Source organism: Anser cygnoides, chromosome 19 (assembly GCF_040182565.1).
Source record: "Anser cygnoides isolate HZ-2024a breed goose chromosome 19, Taihu_goose_T2T_genome, whole genome shotgun sequence".
Taxonomy (NCBI): domain Eukaryota; kingdom Metazoa; phylum Chordata; class Aves; order Anseriformes; family Anatidae; genus Anser; species Anser cygnoides.
In genome coordinates this window covers 8,559,526-8,583,439 of record NC_089891.1, presented here as the reverse complement: position 1 = coordinate 8,583,439, position 23,914 = coordinate 8,559,526, and the positions used below count along the sequence as shown (strand labels likewise).

General features: G+C 45.6%; 1 protein-coding gene across 8 annotated transcripts in view; it reads right to left on the bottom strand.

Moving 5' to 3' along the window:
- Positions 1-1,930: 1,930 nt before the first annotated feature.
- The window catches only part of RAB11FIP4 (RAB11 family interacting protein 4), a 179,822-nt gene continuing 157,838 nt past the window's right edge, over positions 1,931-23,914 (bottom strand). For all 8 annotated transcript variants that reach the window (XM_066980099.1, XM_066980100.1, XM_048064246.2 and 5 more), the window contains one exon: positions 1,931-23,106. The gene's annotated coding sequence lies outside the window, so the exon portion shown is untranslated. The remainder of the gene's footprint in view (positions 23,107-23,914) is intronic.

The window sequence follows — 23,914 nt, the reverse complement described above, 5'->3', positions numbered from 1 at the left end:
CGTTCCCCTGGAGCTCGGGTTTGCACAGGTCCTTGCAAAGGCCACTTTGCCAGGTGGATTTTTCTCACTGCCTTTAAGGAAACACAACTCATTGGTGATTTCAAACAGGGAAAGCGAGAAGCTATAAAGACAAACATGTAGGAAGCGCTATGGAGTGATAAGGAAGCCAGAATGGTAAATCAAAGCCTAAAGAGGAAGGATATGAAGGGGCATGCAAGTATAAATCTTTCTAAACAGAGCAAGGAGCTGGTGAGGCCTTCAGAGGGCTGTGAATGGGGGTGAGTGAGTGGAGCTGCTGAATGAATTCCTTGACTTGATAAGCAAGGGGGAGCAGCAAAGGGTCACATACTGCAAGGACAGGGAAACAGTGTTTTTCTATGTGGGGAGAGAGAGAAGGCATATTATTTAGAAGTTTTATGTGTGCAACCCAAGTAGACAGTTGGGAAATTAAAACTATTAAAATTGACAAGTCACCAATTTTAGACTAACTGCAACCTACAGTTCCTGGCATTGGCTTCTGGCCTTCGTGTTTGAGAGGTCCCTGGGAGAGTGCTGCTGTCTGAGGAGGGAGACACAGGAAGCATTGTCTCCTTTTTTTTAAAAAGGAGTAAAACAACAACAATAATAATAAAAATAAATTAGGCAAGTTGAAGAGAAGATATAGTAAAATTTACTAAAAGGCAGGCACCGGGCAATGTTAAAGAGCCATTTGGCAGACAGCGAAGTGTCCCTCAGTACCCAGTGGTCTCACTTCTGAAATCTGTACATTGTACAGGCTGAAACAGCATTAAGAGTGCCCTGGGCTTGCACAGCACCAGCACCAAAGGCGTAGTTTTGGAACGAGCTTGGAGGTGTTCCTGCAGCACAGCCCTTCTGCAGAGCTGTGCCACACTGGGGCTGCTACTTGTCGCCAGCCGAAGCCGTGGCAGATGTTCATGGTGACAGGCGTTGTCCAGTTGGTGCTTCCAGCTGCCCTGACCTCGTGGGGCTAGTGCTCCCGCTGCTCTGATGTATTGGGTGCCATCAGGTCATCAGGAGCCATCTTGAGTGCTTTTCTTATGGTCAAAACCCTTGCTGTGGATTCAATCAAACTGCAGGATGTGAGCCTTCGGACAGACACACTTTCACCCACATCCAGCACACGTGGTGAGCTCTCATCCTGTAGCTGCTGTGCCAATGGCAGAGGACGTGGGGAAGGAAGGCCTTTGCCAGCTTATTTTAGCTAAGCCAGTGTTTTCCAGCTTTTTTTTTTTTTTTTAAATGTTTATGGAGCTCAAAACATTTGACACTGGAGGTTTGAACCCTTTTACAGGAAACCTAAACCTATTTACTACCTCCTAGCTCATGTAAATTCTGAGGTGCTTTTTACAGATCTATAGAAAGAGACTGTGTGCCTGAAGGGCCCATAGCTCAGCCCCCTGCTTTAATGAAGCTGTTGGTGCTCATAGCCTTTTGTTTTAATAAGCTATGTGACAGTGAAGACAAGCAAAGAGAGAAGGATGCAGTACTGCTAGCTCTTCTCACCTTCAAGAAATTAGGAATACTTTTAATTTAGACAAGAATTTCAATAGGGTTCCCAAGACTGATGTCCCACTAAAGAGCGGAGGCACAAGGCTCCTCTTGTGAGGTGTCACGTTACCCAGGAGACAGACTGAGCAACTGAGAAATTTTGCAAGTTTTTGAAAAAGAGATTTATATATAAATGTGTTACGGGAAAAAAATACCTCTGGTTATACACATGGTAATTCTTCTGTCTTACTTTGTTTGCTATCTTTCTTTCGTTATTGTTTTAAAAGATTTAAAGGAATTTAATTAAAAAGGCAGTTTAACTACCCTCTTTTTTTCCAGATAACAAACACTAAAATAAAATGAAGTGAAATATTGGATAGCCTGCTTTATACCCCTTTTAAAACCAAACACAAAAGCCAAATGAGATCATACGATTTATTAGGCAAGATATTTCCAGTAAAGATGGGGAAGTGCTCCTGCCACTGTACAAGGAACTGCTGAACCTTTGTCTGGAAAGTCGCAGTCAGTTCCCATGAGCTGTCTTTGGGAAGGATAAGTCCCAGGAAGAACTCGGAAGATGACTGGAACAACAGGTGATGCTTGCAAGGAATAACCAAGAGTGTGGGTCGTTCGGCGTAGCAGAGCTGAAGTGCGAGCACTGTCTTCTGTAGATGCAACGGAAGGTAGAATATTACATAAATGAAAGGAAATTGTTGGTCGTCAGAATGATATAAACTGTTGTGGAATACATTTACGCTGGAGGAGGGGTCTGGGCCTCAGAGCAACCTGGTTCTGCCAAACATTGCATTGGGACAGCAGGGCCAGGGTCCTGTTGCATAACCCATATATGAAAGGGATTGCACGTGATGCTGTGAAAACACAGTCTGGCTGCAGTGCTCATCTCCAGTCCCATATGCTCCTAGAATACCAATAATTTCTTCCACTAGTCTGGTATTCCGTAGGCAACTGTCTAGCTGTGATCTTCCAGAGATCCACAAGCAGGCTTTATTATTTAGGTTTTAGCTCAGCTATAATACATCATTTATAAAAAGTCCTGCCGTGCTAAGCTGCATTCAGTAGCATGGCAACATCCAGTGTATATATTTGGCTGTGCTCTGCTTTGTCTTTTGTTAGCTTTGTTGTCAGCAGGTAAGTGATCAGAGGGGCCCAAGACCTGCCGGTGCTGGGATGCCTTGCGTAGAGGCTGTCTCAGCTTTACATCTTTTGCAGACCTGGTGCTGCCGCATTCCTCACCAGCACCCAGCACGCTGCTATCGATGCATCTCCGCTGGAATGAGCAGATGCTGCTTTGCTCCAGACTGCAGGTGTCCGTGCTCTGCTTTTCTGCAGCTTCCTTCTGTGGAAAGCTTCATCTGCTGGGGCTCCTGTGCTCTGAACCATGGCTTGCCCCAGCCCTGCACCCCCTTCCCTTTCCGAAATGCATTTTGAAGCTTCAGCTGCAGTGATCTGGGTGCAGGTAACTGGGGGGGGGGTGCAAACACCATGGTCACTAAAGGGGGAAACCCCAGCCCTATGCCCGGTAATGGAGCTCTCCATGGCATTGTGCTAGAGACTACAATTTATCCAGCTGGCTAGATAAGGGGATGCAGGAGCCACAGCAGTGTGCTTTATGGCCAGAATATGTCAGCAAGGCCTCCGTTGCCTCCAATGGAGATGGCAATCTGGCTTTTCTCCTGGTGGCTGCTGTAGCGATAGCCATGTGCTCAGCCCCTGAGCTCAGCCCTCTGGCAGGATACATGCAGGGACCCCAAGTTCATCCCACTTATTACCAATAGCCGCAGTCTGGGACTGGGGCTGCAGGAAGGGCAGGGACCCGTAGGGCTGCTCAGCGGCACCAAGAGCTGCTGAACATGGTGCAGCAGGGCTCTGCTCAGCGTGGGGGCTGTCTCGGTCAGGGGCTCCCCACGGGACCATCCTCACGCAGGAGGCAGCGAGCAGAGCCGAGACAGCAGCGCCGGGTGTCAGGTGTCTGTCTGAGCCTCCCACCAGCAAGAAGGTCTCCATCTAAATCAACAGGAGCTCTCTGGACTTTGAACCATGGAGGGTGGATATTTTTAGAAGCCAATCAATCAGTGGTGACTGTTCAAGTTCAGGCAAGTCAAACACAGCTTGCAAAGTTACACAGAAGCACTGTGTGTCGTGGAAAGGTTGGTGAGCCTGCTTATTTGACAAGCTGTGCCAAATCCAGGAGCTACCAGAGCTGAGTTCTTTTTAGAGAGATATCTATAAGAAGTAGAAGTATAAACAGGCTGTGGATTGTAAAACACACACTTTTTTAATTGAAGCAATAAATTACTGTTTGCGCTTCCACAGAAGCCGTCTTTCAAGATAAGATGCCAAGTGTGTTTCCAAACCTGAGCAGCCCTAGGTTGAGGGTTTGTCATCCTGGCCCATTTGCAGGTGAGGAGACTGAGGCACAGAAGTGTGTAGGTGCTACTGAGGTACCCCAGAGCCTCAGAAGAGCAGTGCTGGTCTGCAACAGTGCTGGATGAAGAGAACAAACACATGTGCCCTGGCTTTCCCCATCACAATCTGGTTAGCTGCAACCGCCTGGGCAGGGTTAGGTCACCCCTGGGGCTCTGAAGGGCAGCAGAAGGTTGGCTTTTTGGTGGCTCTGCTACAAGGTAGTAGCAGCTAAAGCCCTTGTAGATGTTTCTTCAAAGAGCGTAAGCTAGGGATTGGTAACACTGAGTAAAGAGAGGGTGTATGAATGTAGTGTGTAGGAAAAAAAAAAAAAAACATACCAATGAATCCAATGAATCATACTGCTTGGTGAAAAATGTAGAGGCTTGGTAGTTCTGGGGAAGCAGGCACAGCCTGGCCTCGGACTGGACCTCTAAAACCAGACACCAATGAGTTGGTGAGCAGATCAGAAAATGTTGGCGTTCTGATTTTCAAAGCCTCAGTTTGTCCATCTTGAAAATGGGCTTGAGGTTTTCCGATGTCACTACCCATGGAGAAAAGAACCCGTGGTTCTGGCCCTGTCTGCTTCTCTGCTGCTTCTGGCCCTTCCCTCTGTCATTGCAAGGCTTCTGCTCCAGAGTGCCTTGCTGCAGCCTTTGCACAGCTGCACAAAATGTAGTGCGCGATCTGATTCTCAAATTGGGCTTAACTTGTACGTTCAGTGCCAGCTGGAGGGGCCTGCTGAGTTTTTGCTGATGCATCAGAAATATATTTTTAGGAAGGTTTCTCTATAATTATCACATTATAGCTCCTTCTGGATCACTCAGAGTATAGTAAACAATTGCTATACTTGTTAGAGGTCATGAATACAGAAAAACATTCCTCTGTGTGAGGTCTGCTGTTAAATAATAACTTGTCGTTTCATGGTGTGGGGGGGTGAATGCCCTCAAAGGGACGTGCTGACATTGTTTAAGCCAGTGATCCAGTTCCTGTAATTTACACCACTTTCTTAAAGCTGCTGCTCTGCACAGGAATAATGGATGCACCGGGGGGCAGCTGTCACCCCGCTGCAGCTCCTGTCGTTGCGCGTTGAGCCCCTCGCTCTTTTCTCTGTTGCCCATTTTGCAGTGGGACGCAGGTACCCTCACCGCCAGGGGGTCGGCCCCAGGGACAATGGGCAGCTGAGTGTGGAAAGCGGTGAGTGTAACTTGTACAGGGTGCAGCTCCAGGCGGAAAGGGGAAGCGAGCGCAAGAGAAGGTGATCAGAGAAAAGGATTATGAACGAGTAATTTCATGAGCAGAGGGTCTAATGAACAGCGTTTACCCTTGTGGCGTCTCTGCTGTCTGGTGCAGAGGGAGCAGCGCTGCTGCGTTCTCCACAGGGGATACTAATGGTGTCTGTGTCCTCCATCCGTCATCTCCAGTGCCTGTCTGGGAACTTCAGGGCTTTGAGAAATCCTTCTCCCTGTCTCCTTGAAATTGTCTGACGTGCTCAAGAGCTACTTTTATACACACACTGGGCTCACGCAGCACTCCATGTAAAGCTTCGTTTCCTTAGAAAATCCAGGCTTTACAATAATCACCTCGCCACTTGCCCAGGCGTAACATGCAGTTGTGGTTTTCACGGTACAGAAGAACTGTGAGGATCCAGCTGTGGCTAAAATCAGTTAACAAAATGGGCAAATTAGCAATCCCAAAGCCCTTGGAGTACATTCTCAAGGCCAGAGAAGGAACCAAGAAATCAGATGGAGCTACAGAAGCTGGGACAGAGCAGCGAGCACCGGCCTGGGCAGGTGACAGACATCTCATTTCTGACATCTCACAGTCCCTCCCTATGGCGGGGGGATATACCCTTTGCTATGTGATCAAAAGAAAATTATGTCTCGGCAAAAAACATGGAAACTTTATGGATTTAGTCTGGAAGGAGGTCAGCAGGGATGCATAGGAGCTGACTGCAGTATTTCAAAGTCTTTCTAGAAGCCATGGGATGAAATCTTCCTTGGTGCTGCAGGCAACAAGTCACCAGCTCCAGCTCTCCAAACTTCGCTGTAACACTGTCTCCACGATATTCACGCAGAAGAGGATGACTGGAGGGAAGGGCAGTCTCCATACTCAGCCCCCTTGCTTGTCTTGGGTTGTGTTGCATGCTCCATGTTGTTTTAATGTAGTTCCTAGTATTTAATGCATTTTTATTGCTTTCTCTAATAACACCGACTGAGCACTAGGAGCCAAACTAAACAAGCCATACCAATAAGCCACACGTTTCACTTCAACCAGCAAAGCGGATGCCTCTTCCCCTCTTCCAGCCTGGCTGTGGAAGTCGAGGCCCTCACTGCTCCTCAGGGCATGGGAAGCGATGGCTGCTGTGGTGTGGGGGAGACAGAGCTGGGGCAGCAGCCCTGCCGCGCGTGCAGAAGCGGCCGTGTGCCCCCCTCCAGCTCCCCGCCTGTGCCAGTCTTGTTGGTCTCAAGGTGGAAGTCAGACATGGTGAGAGGCTGGCTGTTCCTGGGCTGTGATGTGGCAGCTCGTCTCATGGGCTTTATCAAGTTGGGTCTTGTTTTTGTGAGGCTGTAAGCACCTCTAAATCCTTTACCATCAGTGGAGGCTGGCGTTCACGTTCTGCATTGCTGAAAGCCTTTCCATGAAATTAAAAAAACAACCCCAAACCTCCTCCCCTGGTGCTGATCAGTGGTGTGGTGTTGACGTAAGTGTACTGGAGTTTCACTTACAGCAGCTGGGTAGCTGGCACTTTTATAGACTTTTTTTTTTTTAATTCTCTCTCTGTCTTTTGCAAAATATCCCTGAAGTTTTTTTTTCTTTCTGTTTGCTTTTCCCCTACAAGCCCTAGCCTTCATGTCTGTCCTCTTAGGACTGCTTCCTGTTGTTCTCTGTGATCTCCCTTGTTCCATCTTCTCTTCTCTGGTTTCCTCCCTTTCATTTTACCCTTTTCTTTTTTTTTGCTCAGACTGGCTCAGCCCATCCTCCCAAAGGGGAAGCGTATCTGTTTCATTGCCCTGTCTCCATTTCCCTCCCAGCCCCACAGCTGTTCCCGTTCCTACAGGCCCCTCTCCTGCTCAGAGCACCGTCCACGTCCAACCCCTTCCCTCCATCACTGGAGGTCAACAACAGAGAAAACAGAAAATGAACCAGGAGGGGAATATTACAGCCAAGAATGATTGTTCCTGCAAGATGCCAAGTATTGTCTCACCAGCGTTAGCCTGGACCGCTTTCATCTGGCTGGACGGGCTGAACCCACCATCTCCAGCACTGACATGCTGCGTGTGATGTTTCATGCCACACAATCTGTCATTGCTCCTGAGGAATTTTAGCCTTTCATGCTGCCCAAGCCTGAAAGCTGTGAACTCTGCAGTGAGGATGTGGTGAGGTGCGAATGTACACTTTGTTTCCAAGTTCCTCTTCTCCCCCCGTGCGCTGCACTTCAGCAGCAAAGCAGCAGGCACCTGTAGCTGCAGCTCTCTGTGCGTTGGCCCATGTAATTACACATTTTCTAGTTGTGCTCAGTCAAAAGCATTCATGGAGCTACAATCTCAGCTGGGACAGAAACTAATCAATCTAACAAGTTGGCTCGTGTGCAATTACAGAAGATACATTCTGCCGCTAATTTGTTCTGCCACCCCTTTGCCCTCCTGCGTGGAACATGCTGTGGGGACAAATGAACCCAGAGCGCGGCTCGTCTGTGTTACCCGTCTGCCTGTTCTGCTGGGGTGAGTGAAAGGTCCAGCTTAAAGGTGTGAAGGGGTCTTTCACTCCAGAGGGAACTGGGCTGCATTTGGGCTGCAGTCTGCATATCTGCCTCAGAAATCATATGACCCCTGCGTCGGGCATCTTTTTCAGAATTAGGGACTGATCAAATCTGGAAGGAGAACAAGCATGGGCAGATCTGCCAGCAAGTAAGTGAAAACCTAATACAGCCCAAAGCTGCTTCATGTGCAGCCCAGTCAGTGGCACCGAGCCCCCAGAACCGCTGTTTCACTCTCTCCCTGGCTGCGATCGCATCTCCTACCCATTCCCCTTGCCTCTCCTTGTAATCCCTGACTCAGGCTTTGCCTTGCTCAGCAACAAAGAAAATGTCTTCAAAAATCTTCACCCTGATACAGCGGGAGGCTGTGACTGATAGTCACGGCTGGGGAACGAGTGCGGCAGCAGCGCTGAGCTGTCTGTGCCATTATTGTTCTCTGCTGCAAACTGGAAGCGACCGAGAGAAGGACAGCGCAGTCTGTAACGACCCCCCTGGGACCTGCATGAACCTTGGGTGTTGCAGGATATGCACAGTAGTCAAGGCTCGCAGTTTTGTCCATGAAGATAATGACAAAATCCCTCATCTGAATTTAGTCTCGCTATCTAGCACTTTCACAGTGATTACTCGCTGGTGGCTGACACTTAAACAGTGGGTTTTAAAAACCTAAGTAAGGAAATGGGAGGGGAACACGTCAATTTCCAGGGCAAATGCAGGATGTGTTGGAAAAGAAAGAACGATACGGTGATTGCCTCCAGGTCAGTCCTGCTAAGTTTGACTCTCATGGGGATAGTTAAACAACCTCTTAAAGGGTTCTTCTTGTTAGGGTTTGTTACAGAGCAGTCAGAGTGCATTTCCCCTGCAAGCAGTGATCGCTCTCCCAGGGGAGCTCTCCCTGTACGTGATGCAGACAGCAGCACTTTGGGACCTCCCGGTGTAGCAAATGCCACAGAGGACAACTTTGAAGTGGCCGTCAGCATTTCCAGGGGCAGGTATGTATGGAAGTGAGATGAAGAAAAAGTCAAAGAATGGTCTTAGTTTGCATTACCTCTTGGAAGTGTAGATTACTGAATTCAAGAAAAAGTTTGAGTTGCACAACACAAACAGTCCACTTCTGAATATGTCGTAAGGATACTCTGGCAAGCTCAGCAGCCCATAAAAATGCCCACTCTGCTTATAGTATTTAATTGTTTCAGCCTTCGATAAATCATCTGTTACAGCCTGTTGTACATTTTAAAACATTTCTTGCTAATGGATCTTCACAATGTGGTTTAAGGGATGTTGTTATTAATAAATGTAACTGCACTGAATAGTAACCTGATAAAGATGAAAGAGACATTTATGAATTCCACTTCCCTTCCAGCTGCTGCTAGGAATATTCCCTCCTTCAAAATACATTGCATGTAGTCTTGATTTCTTTTTTGTTAAAACCAGACTACTATATTCTGACTTTATAAAGAGAATATTAGTGGAGTTGGACCAGTTGTGAACTCATCTGTGGTGGTAAAAATGCAGTTCTTCTCAGCATATTGGAAAAGTTTCCTTACTGTAAGGGAAAACAGAGCTGGCCCAGGTATCCCATGCAGATATTCTTAGTGTGTAAGTTTAAAGGCAGTTTGGCATTGGCACAGTTGTTTTTTTCTTTTTTGAAATATGATTAATGGCTCTTAATATTGATGGAAACATGAAAAGAAAATAATTTGTCCATGCTATATAGCCAATTTTTGCTAATGGACTGTTCTCCATTACGTTATCATTACAATGCCTTCGTTGTGTATAAATTAGAGACTTAGGTTCAGTACCGAACACTGTGTGATTGGCTCCAGTTAACCAGGAAACGTGGAATGTCTAAAGGCTGGTATCTACCACAAAAATGGCTCTGTAAATGCTCGTGGCACACAATAATGGGAAGTACTGTGAGTTATGTTGGGACCGCATCATAAAACTATCATAGGGCTAAACAAGGACAATTGTGAGGAGGGATGTTAGCAGAAAAAAAAAAAAAGAAAGAAAAGAAAAAGAAAACCTTTTTATTCTTAGAAGAGAGCTTAGCTTTGTAAGGATCTGATCCATGTAGAGATTGATGTCTTTAGCACAGGAGACAGGTATTAATCACAGGAAAGAATTTGTTTTCACAACTAGCAGAAAGCTGGTTCTCTTGACAAATAAGAAAAATAAAGATTTTCTTTTTCTGGATTGAGCTTCTAGTTAAAGATGGTGAGGTCCACATGCAGAAATAGAAAGGACCAAAAGGCAGCCTGAAGCTGGAGGGTGCTGAGAGACAACGGCTCTGCTCCTGCCTCTCAGTTTCCTGCAATGTGACATGGTACAGCCACTTCTCTTTTCCATGGAGCTCTTCTACCTCCCACTTTCTGTGAATCTTCTTTGTTAGCTCTTTTCAAGGGCTGAGACTTCCTTGTACCTTGTGTTAGTACTGCATGTAGCTTCTCCAGATGCTATGGTAATACCTTCAGAACTAATAGGCAGTCTGCCACCCAGCTTGTTCTCTCAACTCACTCTTTTGCGAAGCTGCACATCCTTGTGAATAGGCTGCTAAGGGATTTATAGATAAAGCAGTAGCATGGATCTGCCTCTGATCTTTAGTATAAATCAGGGATAAATTCAATGAAATTCAGCAGGAATACAATGGGTATTTCTTGCAGAGGAACTGAGACATTCTGTTCAAAATACAAGAACACCACTTACAATAAAGTTTATAATACAAGACAAGAAAATGGTGTGATACCGTGGCTGCCGGCACCTTGCACTAGATTTCTCCTTGGGGTGACTGTATTACCTTATAATCAGTCAGTTTTTCTGGACTGATTTCCTTGCATAGTAGGTTATAAATAATCATTATTGGTATTGCAAGGAGGCTGCGAGTTCCTGAACAACCGTGACAAAATTCTTAATGTGTCAGTTACTGATACAATGCATCTGTTTTTGTAATTATTTTAATTATGTTTTATACACAAAGGAAAGAATACAAAACTTTTTTTTCTAGATTCATGGGCTAATTGGAGGACAGCCCACCTGTGGCTGTCTCTGTGTATGTAAATCCTTTGTCTGGACTAACGTGATATTCAGCGGTAAGCATTTGTTTATACAGTTTAGCAATGTAAGACCCTATCCCCTACATACTCTCTGAAGACAACACCGATATGTTACCAGCATCCCAGGGGGCACATCTTATTACTGGAGGAAGACTCTCAGCCATGAAAATGCAGTTTTATCCTTCTCAAAGTGCCCCTTGCCAAAGTCAGCCAAGCATCCAGAAGCACTTACTCTGAGTGATGCATCATTAATATTCTGCTAACTTGCTAAGCATGTGAGACAGGCCCAGTCTTTCCAGAGGCTTCAATCTCTACCATGTCCAAGGGTTGCTACCCCCATTTCTTTTGGCCCAGCCATGCCCTTACAAACATCCAGAGCCTGACAAGCTGCAATTTCATAGAAGCAAAGGGACATAAAAGATAAGGTATTGATGTAAGAGAGAGATGAGTCAGGCCTGTGGGCAGAGTCCCATTGATTTCAGTGAAAACAGACAGGGTTGTGGTCACTGTCACATAGGTCCAGGAGCAGACTGCATTAAGTCTGTTATCAGGTGCCCGGCTCAGTCACTGTGCTACGGGAAGGGAGCGCAGCTACCTGAGGTTGGGTGCTGAGTGCTGCTGGGTGGTCCAAAATAGACATTGCCAAAGTGAGCTTATTTCCTCTTGCAGATACAGTCCAAAGAGCTCATGAGGCAGTCTGCGCTCCTCCTCTGCCTCTCCCAAAAGGAATGCAGGTCTTGACCACACACACAGCTGATACAGGACCTTGACCTTGAACTTTGTGCCTTGGACATCAGCTTTATGAGCCCTTAGACAGCCCGTCTGCAGCTGCATCAGGCCACACACAGGCACAAGTCTCTGCTGGGAGGTGACAGGCACAAAGCTGGCACTGGGTCTGTGAATACTTCTCCTCCGCAAAGTCAAACAGGTGAGCGTTCTCCACTGGTGGCCAAAGTGCTTTTGTTTGCCTTAACTCTAGCCTTGAACAGGAGAGAAGTGTGTGTGCAGGTGGCACTGGTCTCAGGAGGCAGTGATCACCTGCAGCTCCTCCTAAGCTCGTTCACACAGTGTAAAAATTATGATGTTCTAGCTCTCCAGTAGCCGAAAGGGCTGTGGAGTCAGTGCGGAAGCAGAATGAACTGGTGTCTTTCTGATCTGATATCACTGATAGACTGTGTTTCGCTCTCCTGTGCTCCATTTATAATACCAGCTAGAAAGGCTTTCCAGGACAAATGGAAATGTGGCCCTTGGACTTGTAATTATGTACACAAACAAACCTCAGGCATGCAGGATCTGGCCTATTTGACCAGTGTGCTGTGTGCTTCTGAGGATGCTCTGCTGCCTTTTCACTAGAAAGTAAAAGGAGTTTTGTGCCCAACAAGTGATAGGTTTCCTCCAACCCTGCTTTTTTTTCTTTCTTTCTTTGGGCTCCTTTGCTGCCTTCCCCTGCAAAGGGGGAGCAAAGGGGTGGTGCCGCCTGTGGGTTTTAACTGGACACCGTCCCTTTAATGTGGAGTTGTGTTTTTCCTTCAAGGCCAAAAATAAATGCTAGTGAAGGAATAAACAGATGTGAAAAGAAGGCTTGGACACTTGGAAGACAAGACTGCTTTGTGTTTCCCAAAGCCATAAGCCTGTTCACACAAGGAGGTTACTCTTTCAGAAAACCCCAAGTCCTGTGACGCTGCCCAGGTCAGTAGGTGCCCAGCAGAGCAGGGGGCATTACAGGCAGACATGCCTTGGGAAAGGGACATCTCTGCTCCCCTTGGAAGAGAGGAGAGGGAAGGAGAGAAATTAACTTTGCTCTGCCACTTCATCTCTTTCTACAGGGTTTGAACATGCACCAGTTTGTCAGCAGAAGACAGCTTCCATCTATCTATCTCAGATGGACATAGCCGTAGTGCTGTGGTTGCATCACTTGCAGGCTGACTCGGGAAGCGGGCAGTGCTGCTGCCTTCTGCAGCTGAGGAAGCAGGTAAAGTGAGGACACGTTCACATGCAGGGTCCCAGAGCGCTTCTCAAGGGAGCGGGGAAAGTGAGTGGGTGGCTACATAGGCGACTACTAAAGTTCAGATCCCCCTTTCAATGTCCTACGTGGCAGTAAGGCCAGGATTTTAAATGCTTTGCATTCTTCAAAAGTTGCCATGTGGACAGGGCTCCTCTCTTCTTGTGTCAGCCTCGTACCAGCAGCCCGAGCTAGGCCTTTGCTACCTGCCTTGGCTGCACGTCCGGGACAGGGCGCTCGGCAGTGTGGATGCGCTTTGCTGTCTGCAGGAACCAGACAGAATTCAAAGCAAGCAGCTTGGCGCAGACACCTTGTTTTCCGGTAAGCAAAGTTAAACTGCTGCAGTGATCTCAGTGGGGTTAGGGAGCTTTAGACTTTACTTTAGGGACTTAACTAAATCTTCACTGAGTGCAGTACCTTTTGAAATGTGACCTTTAGGCTCTTTATGTCTCAGCTGTTGTAGAATGAAAACCCCAGTTAATATTGAGAAGTGTTAAGGTGATACAGAGTCTCTCTCGCACACAAAGGGAAGTGCAGTTCTTTTTCTGTCTCTAAAGCACCAAGTTGTGAGTCAGCCAAAGCCTCTGAAGACTGGTTAAGAAACAGGAGCTTTTACAGGCACCTCATTAGGGCTGAATTTTCAGCACAGTCTGTAGTCACACACCAAAACATACTCATCTCAAAAAGGGCAAATGTTGGGAAATTAAGGGAACTAATTAGTGGAATCAACTGCACTGAATAGCTTATGAGTTGAATGTGAAACTGGATTCCACAACTAGCTGAAACACGCAGGACAAACCCTGAAGGGAAACACTCCAAACCCAGTGGGATAAATAACCAGCCCCAAACACACGGGGCGAGTTAACTGACAGCAGGCAGGGAACGGGCAGAAGGTCTGACTGGCAAGAGGGTATTCGGTTCGCATGCAGCCAGGGACTGAAATCAGATGTCTGGAGGGGAACCGCTACAGGGAACGACCATCTGCTTTGCTCTTTGATGGAGCCCATCACTCCTGTCATGGGGCTGACTAAGCAGCTTACCCAGCAGGTCCTGAGCAGCCGCTGTTCCATGGACACGCTCAGTCCGGCAGTTCAGGACCTGCTTTAGGAGTTACTCTGTCGGTGCAACAAGGGCGGCATCAGAGAAGAGTGGCGGAGCAGAAGACTGGAGGCAGTATTTGCCTCAGTCATCCGATTTTAATTTGCTGAGGTCAGGAAATACAGGGGTAGAATGAAAAATGTCAGAAGTAAAATTGTGAACTAGACTTTGAAAAGGAAATTAGAACAGATGGCACAAGGTTTCAGCTAGAGAAATAAAAAGAGGAGAAATGTGGTCATTATGCAGTAGTGAGAATGGGGTTGAGATTAGACCAGTCTGCATATGGTCTAAAAATGAATTAAAAACACTTTGCCTACATTTGCAGTAGAGAGGATCATATTGAGCAGCGGGGCAAAGACAGCATTTCTAGTGGGAACATACGTAAGGGAATGAAAATTGTCACATGTAAGATGGAAGGAAAACCTTAAAGAATTCAGTGTGCTCAGATTAAGGTGCACTGGCAGATTTCCATCCCAGGATTTGGAAAGAACTGGCACATTAAATGAGTTCAGCTTAACCTGATACTTCTCTTTGATGACTGCTTTTTTTTCTAGACAAATGAAATACAGGTGATTTACTCTATCCAGACTTGAGTGAAGAATCTGATATTATACCACAGGGGAAATTACTAGTTGAAGTTGAGAAGATGGGGATTAGTGTGGATGGTGAACACAAAACTGCTAAAGCTCTGAGGAGAGGGGAAATGCCGGACAGAGGCAGTTAATAAGTGGAACTCCTCAAAGGTCAGTGTTGGGCTCAGCCTTGCTTGTTTCGTTAATGATGCTGGCACAGCAGTAGGAATGTAGTAAAGAAATCTGCTGAGGACACAGGCTTTTTTAATACAAAGGAGGATCAGAACATCAGTCAGCAATAACTGAATGACAGAATTTATCTGAAATAGAATAGAGAAAGTATAAAGATATGCAATTAGAAATTAATAACTAGAATATTGCATTACTTGAAAATGACAAAAGTAGGGTGGTGGAAAAAAAACAGTGAATTACTTGCTCCCAGGGATAACTGTGAACCACCAATCTGATATGGAAAGGCAAACACAATCCTAGAAGATACAGGTTCACTCATGTTCAAGGAAGATTAGCAGGTACAGAGAAGGGCATTGAGGATGATCAGAGGGTTTAGAACAAGAGAAGACTAGAAGAGTTTCATTTGTTTTGTTTCTCAAAACAAAGACTAGAGGAGATAGGATTGTTTTCAGTAAATACATCTGATAGGTAAAGATCAGAGAAAAAAGAGAATTGTTTAAACTAAATTATGATGCTGGCACAAGAACAAATGATATTAAGGCTGAAAATTTTAAATGAAGTGCTGGAGTAGCCTGCCAAAAAGCATGATATAATGTAATTGACTGTAATAGTGGGCGACTGGATCAGTAATCCAGAGCCCTGTGTTCCTAGATAACTTCTTTTTGGGAAAGGAGTCAGTCATGGGAGTTAAATGCAGGGAATTGGAAGGAACAGCCCAGACCAACACCACAAATGTGTTCCCAGTGATGGAGCAGTGCAGTAAGTGACTGAGACTCGCATGGCACCTACCAAGTAGTGATCTCTTTCTTAGTAGGAAAACTAGGCCAAAATGTGTGCAGTGAAGTGCTAGATATATGCCACTAAAACAGTTTGTTGTGAGTTTGAGCTCTTGCTTTTTATCTGAAAATGTGACCATCTTTCACCTCCCAAGCCTGGCTACATGGTTGAAGGAACATCTTCAGGATTTGCTGTCCTGATACCGGCAGTCATTGCCTTGCCTCCATGCAGCCTCAGTGGCTGTCCCCGGGGAGCTGGAAGCAGGCAATGCGCTCAGCTCCCTGCTCTGCCCCCTGGTCCTCTCTTTATCTGATGTCGTCTTTGTCAAAAGGCCTGGGCAAGGGATAATGTACATCTTCAAAGAGAAACATGCAGACAACAGAGTTTTGGCAATGTGCGTACCTCTTAAATGAGACTTGTTGAGGGACACATGCCACAGGAATGCCCGTATGGTTCTCCCGACCTCGGGGCACTGAGCCGCGATGCCTGGGCCCCTCAGGAGGGCTGGGAGCGACAGCCACTGACAGCGGCCAGGGCCAGGGGTTCTCAGGGCTGCCCTGCTCTCAGTACAGGGTCAGGCTGCGAGCCCCATGCTACTTGTGCGAGAGCAAGGCTGGAAATGGGGGGAAAAAAGGAGGCCAACACCGAAGCTTTTTATTTCAGCAACTAAAGTGAGGGCCTTCCCTCTTCCTCCCCGAATGGGAACTGGCAAACTCAGCTCTTTAATGGTACAAGCTCATCTCAGCCTTGCCTATAAATAGATAAATGAGATTCCTCCTGTCCCAGTGAGTAATTCTGACATCCTCCCTTTGCCTTGCAGAGAGCTGAGTCACAGGCACTCTGCACTCCAGTCCCTGCATTACTTACATGGTCTCAAAGGAAATTTTAACACATCCAATGAATCATCAGGGATTGGATCATGTTTAAAGTTATTCCATTGGCATTTCCCTTCTATTGTAGCAAGTCTGCCAACACTTAAAACTTTAGCTAATCTGGACTCAAAATGCATTGAGGAAATAGCATGTTGACATATACAGCTACCAATACAAATAATTTTAAAAGTCCTCCTAAATCTGCATCAATAAGCAAACAACCCATAGTGGATTCCTTTAGCACTTTGGACCTGCTAATTTTGTCAGACTGCTTCTTTGTTTTGTAGCTGCTTATTTAAAGGAACTCAAAGTTTGAAATGTTTTAATATTCAGTCTTTAGGCCCCTAATTTAATCTCCTGCAGGTTTCCTGCCAAAATATTATTTGCACTGAGATGTAGCTTGCAGCCCCATGCTCATTCTCTCACAGAGACGCACACATTCCTGTTCTTACCCATGATAAAAATAAAATGCCTGCAAAGCAGAGACAAAACCAGAGTGGTGTTAAGTACAGAACCCAGGGCATTAATATGCTGTCTGTACAAAGCACTGAGCTCCAGCCTGAAGCAATATCTCCTGATGGGGCATTTTCACTTGTTGCCCTTCTTTCTCCCATGTGGTAAAGGGTAGTTTGATCAGTTTAGAGGCAACACAGCATCTGAAGTCAGAATATGTCTCTCTCTGCCTCAGAAAACATCTGGAAGAGTGGAAAATTCTCCAGCAGAATTTGGGAACTGTGAAACAAATATAAAAATATTTCTCTCTGTTGGTTTTCTGGCTTGCCTTTCTGTATCTTAGAACTGGTTGGGACATTTCACTCATTATTACCAGACTCTCAGTTTCAATGAACAAGAAATGCTAACATTTGCTGGTTTGCTGCTATGGTTTTGTATTCTGAGACCTAAAACCTGGCTTGCTCTTTTGATAACCCTAGGAAATCTGTGTCTTATTTAAGTAACATTTTTCTAGTACCTTTTCATCAAGCAATTCTCCGCTTGTGCATTGATTGTTAACAAGCGTTTGTTCAACACATTCCAGCATGAGCTGCAGTCCCTCCATGAGATACTACATCTTCTGCACCGAGGCTCGTTGGTTTATTTATCAGCCCAGCACAGCCTCGGTTGCCAGTTTTCTGCCAGCTGTTACTATATGATAGTATTGGGAAAAAAAATCAGTTTTGGCTCTGTAAGTGGAATTGGATATAATTCAGCTACCTGTTGACAAATGATGATTTGTTTAACAGCATAAACTGTAATATTTTTATAGCTGATAGTTTTCACCCTACTCTGCAGCTGGAAAGAAAAAAATAATGAGGAATTCCCAGAAGTTTCTCACTTTAAACTAAAGTTTTCTTATAGTGTTGCCTTGTTTCTGAGCAGGAAAAGCCATCCTTACTGGGCGAATTGGTGGTGTCAGCACAACGCTGGACAAGGGCGGGTACATGAACTGGGGACACTCAGCTTCTCAGTTGGCCTCCTTCCGGCAGCAGCAAACCCCACTGGATGGTCAGGCCACAGAGATGCTCAAGGACACGACAGAGGCCTGAAAGCAAGCCAGTGTTTCTGTAAAGCATTAATCACCCTGTGCGCGGCCAGGGGTGGGAATGGGGAGAGGGTGCACTCTGCCTCGGCATGCACATGTTTTCTATCTAAGCTTTGTTTCAGCTGGATCTTTCCCACTAGCTCATCCTTCTTTAACACCTTGTACTCATTTATTACGAGGCTGTTTAGCAGCACAAATCAATTAAGTACCGCAGAAACCCACTGAGACAGACAGAGGTTCCTATCTCTGGTTCAGCCGGGGTGGGAGGCGCACAGAGGTTAAGCCCGTGCTCCTTGCCACACAGCAAGCAAGGGTGGAGCGCAACGCAGCCCCCAGCTTGCCTCCTGCCTTTCAGCCTCCCCCAGCACCCTCCGTGCCACACCAAGCCCCACTCAGGCACTGCTGAAGTGAGAGGGTCCCGGGGCTTGGCCCCACATTTGCTGCAGCCCCCTGCCGGGCTGTGGGAGCTGTCGCCCCTCCAGCTGTGCCCACGGACACAGGGCTCCCAGCAGAGAGAACAGGGGCAGCCAAAAGGCTTTGCCTTCCCAGCCCTGCTGCGGCTTCTCCAGCCCCCTGGGATAAGCCCTGTGAGGGGTGCAGCTGGGAGGCCCCGGCCTCATGGCAGCAAGAGGCCAGAGAAGGTGGGGTGCTTGGGGCAGCCCCAGGTTTGCCAGGGGCACGTCACAGCCCTGAGACGTGGCAGCTGTACGAGGGCCCTGCCTGCAAACAAGCAGGCGGCCAGAGGTACGGCCTTGCTTCTGTGTGCCCGTGGCCAGCTTTACCATGCTGAGGGCTGCTGGGGCATAACAAATGGGGTGTGTTCCTCTGAGGCCTGGCTGAGCCAGTCCTGAGGTGCCCAGTTCTGCCGTAATGGGGATATGGTAGGGTCCGGGCCTCTATTTTCACCTCTATGCATCCTGCTGGATTCTTCATCAGGATATTGCCTGGGTCCTGCTAAGGAAAGCCACTGTTCAATGGCGCAGCTAGTACCTGGCCAGGGGGTTGTGCAGGGCTTTAGGACGTAGCACAGTCACAGAAGGTGAACAAGCAGAGTCAGAAAAAAAAAAAAAGAAAAAAAAAAAGTGACTTTAAAATAATTGTTTAGGTCTTGTTCCAACTGCAGCTTAGCGTGCAGTACACACTCAGTACCCACTGTAATGTCTTCAGGCTGTGCTCCCAATGCCTGCCCTGGTTCAGGTTGGTTTAGAGTTACTTGTATGTACCACACACTTCAGAAACAGGAGCTAATAATTCAAGCCACATGACATAGATGATCCACAACATAAAGGAAAATAAGAACTAACCAACCAATTCTTGCTCATGCCTTTAAAATGTGCTCAGCCAAACTGTACTTCGTGAATATCTCTGAGGAGGGCCAGATTCTGTAGGACATGTCCTCAGCTCACAGAAAGAGACCATTAATCATTAGTGTGCCTTGGTCCCTGGCTATTTTAATCACTGTTGAACTACTCATGCAGTTCCCACTCCTAAAAATGGTATTTGACTCCAATGCACATGATTTCCTTTGGCTTCCTTTCCCCAATTAAGAGCAAGCCTTAACTACTTGGAAGTGCAAGCACTGGAATCCATGGATTTGCTTCTCATCTGTCATGGAGCAAAAGCGTGGTACTACAAGTAGCATCTGTGCTGCCAGACATAAACATCAGCATATATTGTAACCGGCCAGCCCAGTACGAAGCTATAACGGCTCTTGTGCCTACAGGCTGATGGCCAAACCCTGTCCTGTGTATTGGAGCACTGGAAACGTCTTTGGTCCCTGCTATATTGTTAGTCCATTTCTGTTCCACTTTATTAAGTAATGATTAAAAGTGCTTCATGTATATGTGGGCACTAATTATGGCACGTCAGTTTGTTGTGGGAGAAGTGGGTGAACATGGAGTACATTTGTAAACTGCAGGCTGTAGAAACCAATAAATCTTCCTTCAATTTTTCCCTTTAAAAGCACTCAGCCAAAGTCACAGGAAGTTTAAGGGAAAAACAAATTGCTCATCCACAGATTCAGGATCACAGTGAAGCCTTGTAATGCTCAGCTTCTCTCATGAGGCCGATGAGCAGCCTGAGTCTGGGGGTGTGCAGAGAAAACTTCATTGCCTTCCCTTAGTTGCAGACTAATAAACGCATTGTGTCCACCTCCATGGGCTTACCTAATTTATAAACTGGATTGCCACAGCTCTGAATTGCTCTGCTTTCACTCCTTGTATGTGAACATGTTCCTGTTGAGCTTGGAGAAAGAACCAGTCTGATTTTGCATACAGAGAGCGCAGGGGAGGTTTATAGGAGGATCAACTTAAATAACAGGTAAAGTTCTGCAGATGCACTGCTCATGAAGGATCCCTCCAGTGTTTGTCACACCACGTCAGGTCAAGAGCACAATGACAAACAGCGGGAGGACTATCAGTGATTCTAATATGGGATTTAACACATAACTACCAACCAGCGTTATTTACCTGGAAAACCATGAGTTGTTTTTCTTATATCCTTACCAGGCAGGAAAGAGCACGTACTTTTTTTTTTTTTGAAAAAAAGAAAAAAAAAGAAAAATAAAAAAGCTGCATATAATGCAGCATCAGCCTCAGTAATGAGGAATTTCTGCGTGGCTTTTTGGTTCAGAAGACAAAATCCTGCCACAATGCCACAGGAAAGTTTTCAAACTTGATGTTGCAGAGAAACGCATGTACACAAGTCATACTATCCAAAATCAGCTGATGAGCTTGTGTGCCTAATGTGGAACTCAGGAAGTCTATTCATTTTGCAGGGTTTGTTTTGTTTTGTTTTATTTCTCTTAAATATTTCTCCAAATAGCAACCAAATTTCAGCTAATACCAACTGGGCACCAGAACAAAGTCCATCCTTGAGAAGGCTGGCCTGGCTGGCTCACCAGAGAAATTGCTCGTTCCTTCCCACCAACTCCTGCAAATGCTCCTTTACATAAACTTGGCCAATTCTGTTCCAATTAAAAAGACAAAGCCCAACAATAATCTGCTAAAGCTAAAGGTTCCTTGAGAGCTTAGATTTCTTCAGTCTTGCTGAAAATTAAATGTTTAAACATTGTGAAGAAAGTTTGCTGTAATAACCATATTTCCTCCATGAAGCAGCTATTCATCAAGAACTACAGCAAAGCACTAAAGGGCTCCAGTAAAAGAAGGCAACAAATTTGCCTGCAAAATGTTATTTCCTGCACTGGACTAATTCAGATCATGTGGCTGACATACAATTTCTGTTTGATTGAATGTACCACATTAAATTATTCCAGACAGGAGTTGTGCACTGAAAGCAGCTGATAATATTACAGGGCAGTTCAGAAAGCGTCCCCTGCAGCGAGACTCCTTGCAGCCTGGAACAGCAGTGTTTAAAAGACTCTAACAGAATCGCTTGTACTTGAAGAGCAATGCGTTGCTTTTTTTTTTTTTTTCCCCCCACTGGGGATCTCACTCTGCAACCTTTGCTCTTTTGGGTCTATTCTTGGTGGGCGGTTGTACTACTATTGTCAGTGTGTGCTTTCCAAGGATGAGCAAAGTAATGTGAGTGGTGGCTCAAGCTTAGCAGCTCCTCTGTTATCCATGCAGAATTATCTGCATGCAGGCCACGATGCTTTATTGTGGTGGCTTCTATCCTAATGTTCATACTACCTAGCATATGCTAGGGACAGCAGCTCCAAGGAAATCTGGGGCAATGCTTAAGCACAGTAGAAACTGATGGCAACATCTGAAATTGACCCTGAAAACAACACTTTTCAAAACGTATTTATTGTAGGTATTTATGCATTTTTCCAAGCCAGATTAGAGGTGCTAAATGGCACTGAACTTTCAGAAAGAACAGCCAGATTTCTTGTCCTTGACATCTTAGTGTCTTAGCCTGGACACTAAGAAATGGTCTCACGGGGCTGCTGAGAGTTCCCTATGGTGTAACGGGGGGGGTCAGCCAGGCTGGATCCCACCCGCAGGATATGTGGGATTCCTCCTGCCTATCAATCCTTAGCCAAGTGTCCCTATGGACTTCTGCTGTGCCTGCTCTCCACTCTGAAAGACAGCTGGAAGAGATGTGTAATAGAGCTGTTTTGAGAACAGATGGTATAAAAGTTAACACCAAACCTTCTTGTTCTCCTATTCACCATATGCAGTCATATACATGAAGGGTTTCTTCCACTGTGGCTGTACAAGAGGCATAAGTGGGAAATTCTGGGTTGCCATAAGGTACAAGACAAGGTTATAAAACATTGGAACAGTTTATCAGACATTTATATAGGCAGAGTTCCCATAGCACATAAGAAAAAGATCCATTCATCAGGGTACTGGTTTCAGAATGAATTGCAGCGATTGCTCTGTGCGCATCCTCTGAGGTTCAGACTGGTCCTTCTGACTTTAAAATCCATGAGTTGATTCTCTTCAAAGGGGCTGAGCTGAGATAGGAAGAAGCTGGGCAGGCTTATTCCAGTATTTCAGAGTAAAAATGTTTATTTTAACATGAACATTCTTATTTTGAGTAAGATGCAGATCATAAATATAAAAATTGTAACATAGAATCACATCAAAAAAGTTACAAAACCCCATTCCAGATCTTCCTGCTTTCAGTACAAAGAGTAGATTGTTGTTCTCCAACCTGTTTGCAGCTGAGGTGATTCTACTTAGTTGGTTTGGTAGATATCAGATTGAAAACAAATCAATTCCATCCACACATCTTGCCAAGGGAAACATTCAGTTTCTTCCATCTTCTTTCAGTATCAGGTGAAGACACTGGAGTTGCTAAGAGAGGAAATCCCCATGGAGAGGAGCAGAGGTTTGGGGTTTCCTATGATAGGCCAGTCTCAGCAATCACAGGTGTCAAAGCAGAAAGTCCCGAAACAAACCATTCCAAAAGTGCCATATTCCTGGAATCAGCCCGCAAGGAAGGACGCCCCCGAGACAGTCCTGCATGGCCTTGAGCAGCACAAATTTTGTTGTTCACAGCCAGTCGAACAGCGCCCATCCTTAGCTGATAGCAGGGTGCCTTTCTTGTGCCCATTATCTCTTATCTAGTCTCACAGTCACTGGGACAAGAATTCTCTTTTGGGGCTTGCTTACAAAGAGGAGTTGACTATTCTGCAATAGTCACTGCAGGATGACTTCATGTGAACACACTCATTCCACAGCGGCTGTTAGAGTTCCTGATTCATACCATACCTTAACTGGAGCAGCGTCAGTATGTCAGTGTGCCTTACAAAGTTAAGCAAGACCTGGGACCCAGTTTGGGGTTTCTAGTCACTTCTCCTTTACAAAGAATTCAGCTTTAAGAAAAGCAGTTGGAATGTTCCTGAGAATAACAAATAACAAATGAGTAATTCTTGCTCCAGAGCCATATAACCCAATTAAAGATAGGTAAGTGATGTGTAAAGGCAAGTCTGTGCAGTCAGCATAGAAAAAAATGCATGCAGTTCTAATCTATTGGCACAGGCATATAAAGCAGAATTAATTGATAAACATATCAATTAATTGATAAACAAAGCCTTTTCAAAAAAGGTAACGACTAATCCAACCAGACACTGGGAAAGGGACTTGCTGTGGTGGGGCCAGATTAATTTGACTATCCATACCCCTAGGTGGAGTTATTAAAGGATAAAAGCTTTGAACATTGTTGCAGAGTTCAATGAAAATAAAAACTTTTACTCAACATAGAGAAGCTCTCAGAAATGCAAACAAGGTGTTAGAATGCATAAAGATGTTGAATAATTGAATATTATAGAGTTTTGTTTAACAAATTGCTTCTCCACATGCAATTACTACATCCTTGTCTGATCTGAAAAATTAGAGTAGGAATAAAGCTCAGGAAGAGGGGATAAGAACGAGCAGAGATCTGCAACGACTCAGAGCAGTTCAGCTGAAAGAGGAGTAAAACGGGGAGTCGGGATGGAGAGGGCAGTCTGCAATATGAAGAATGGCATTAAGTCTAAATCCACCAACTCTTTCACAAACATGAAAAGAATAAATTTAATACTGAAAAAAAATGAGATAAAATAAGCTAGCACACATCACTGTCCTGGAATCTGGAGAAAACTTTTTTAAGAACTTATGACAGAAATCAGTCATGGGAGTACAGTCCTGTGAGATTACAGGAAGAGGCA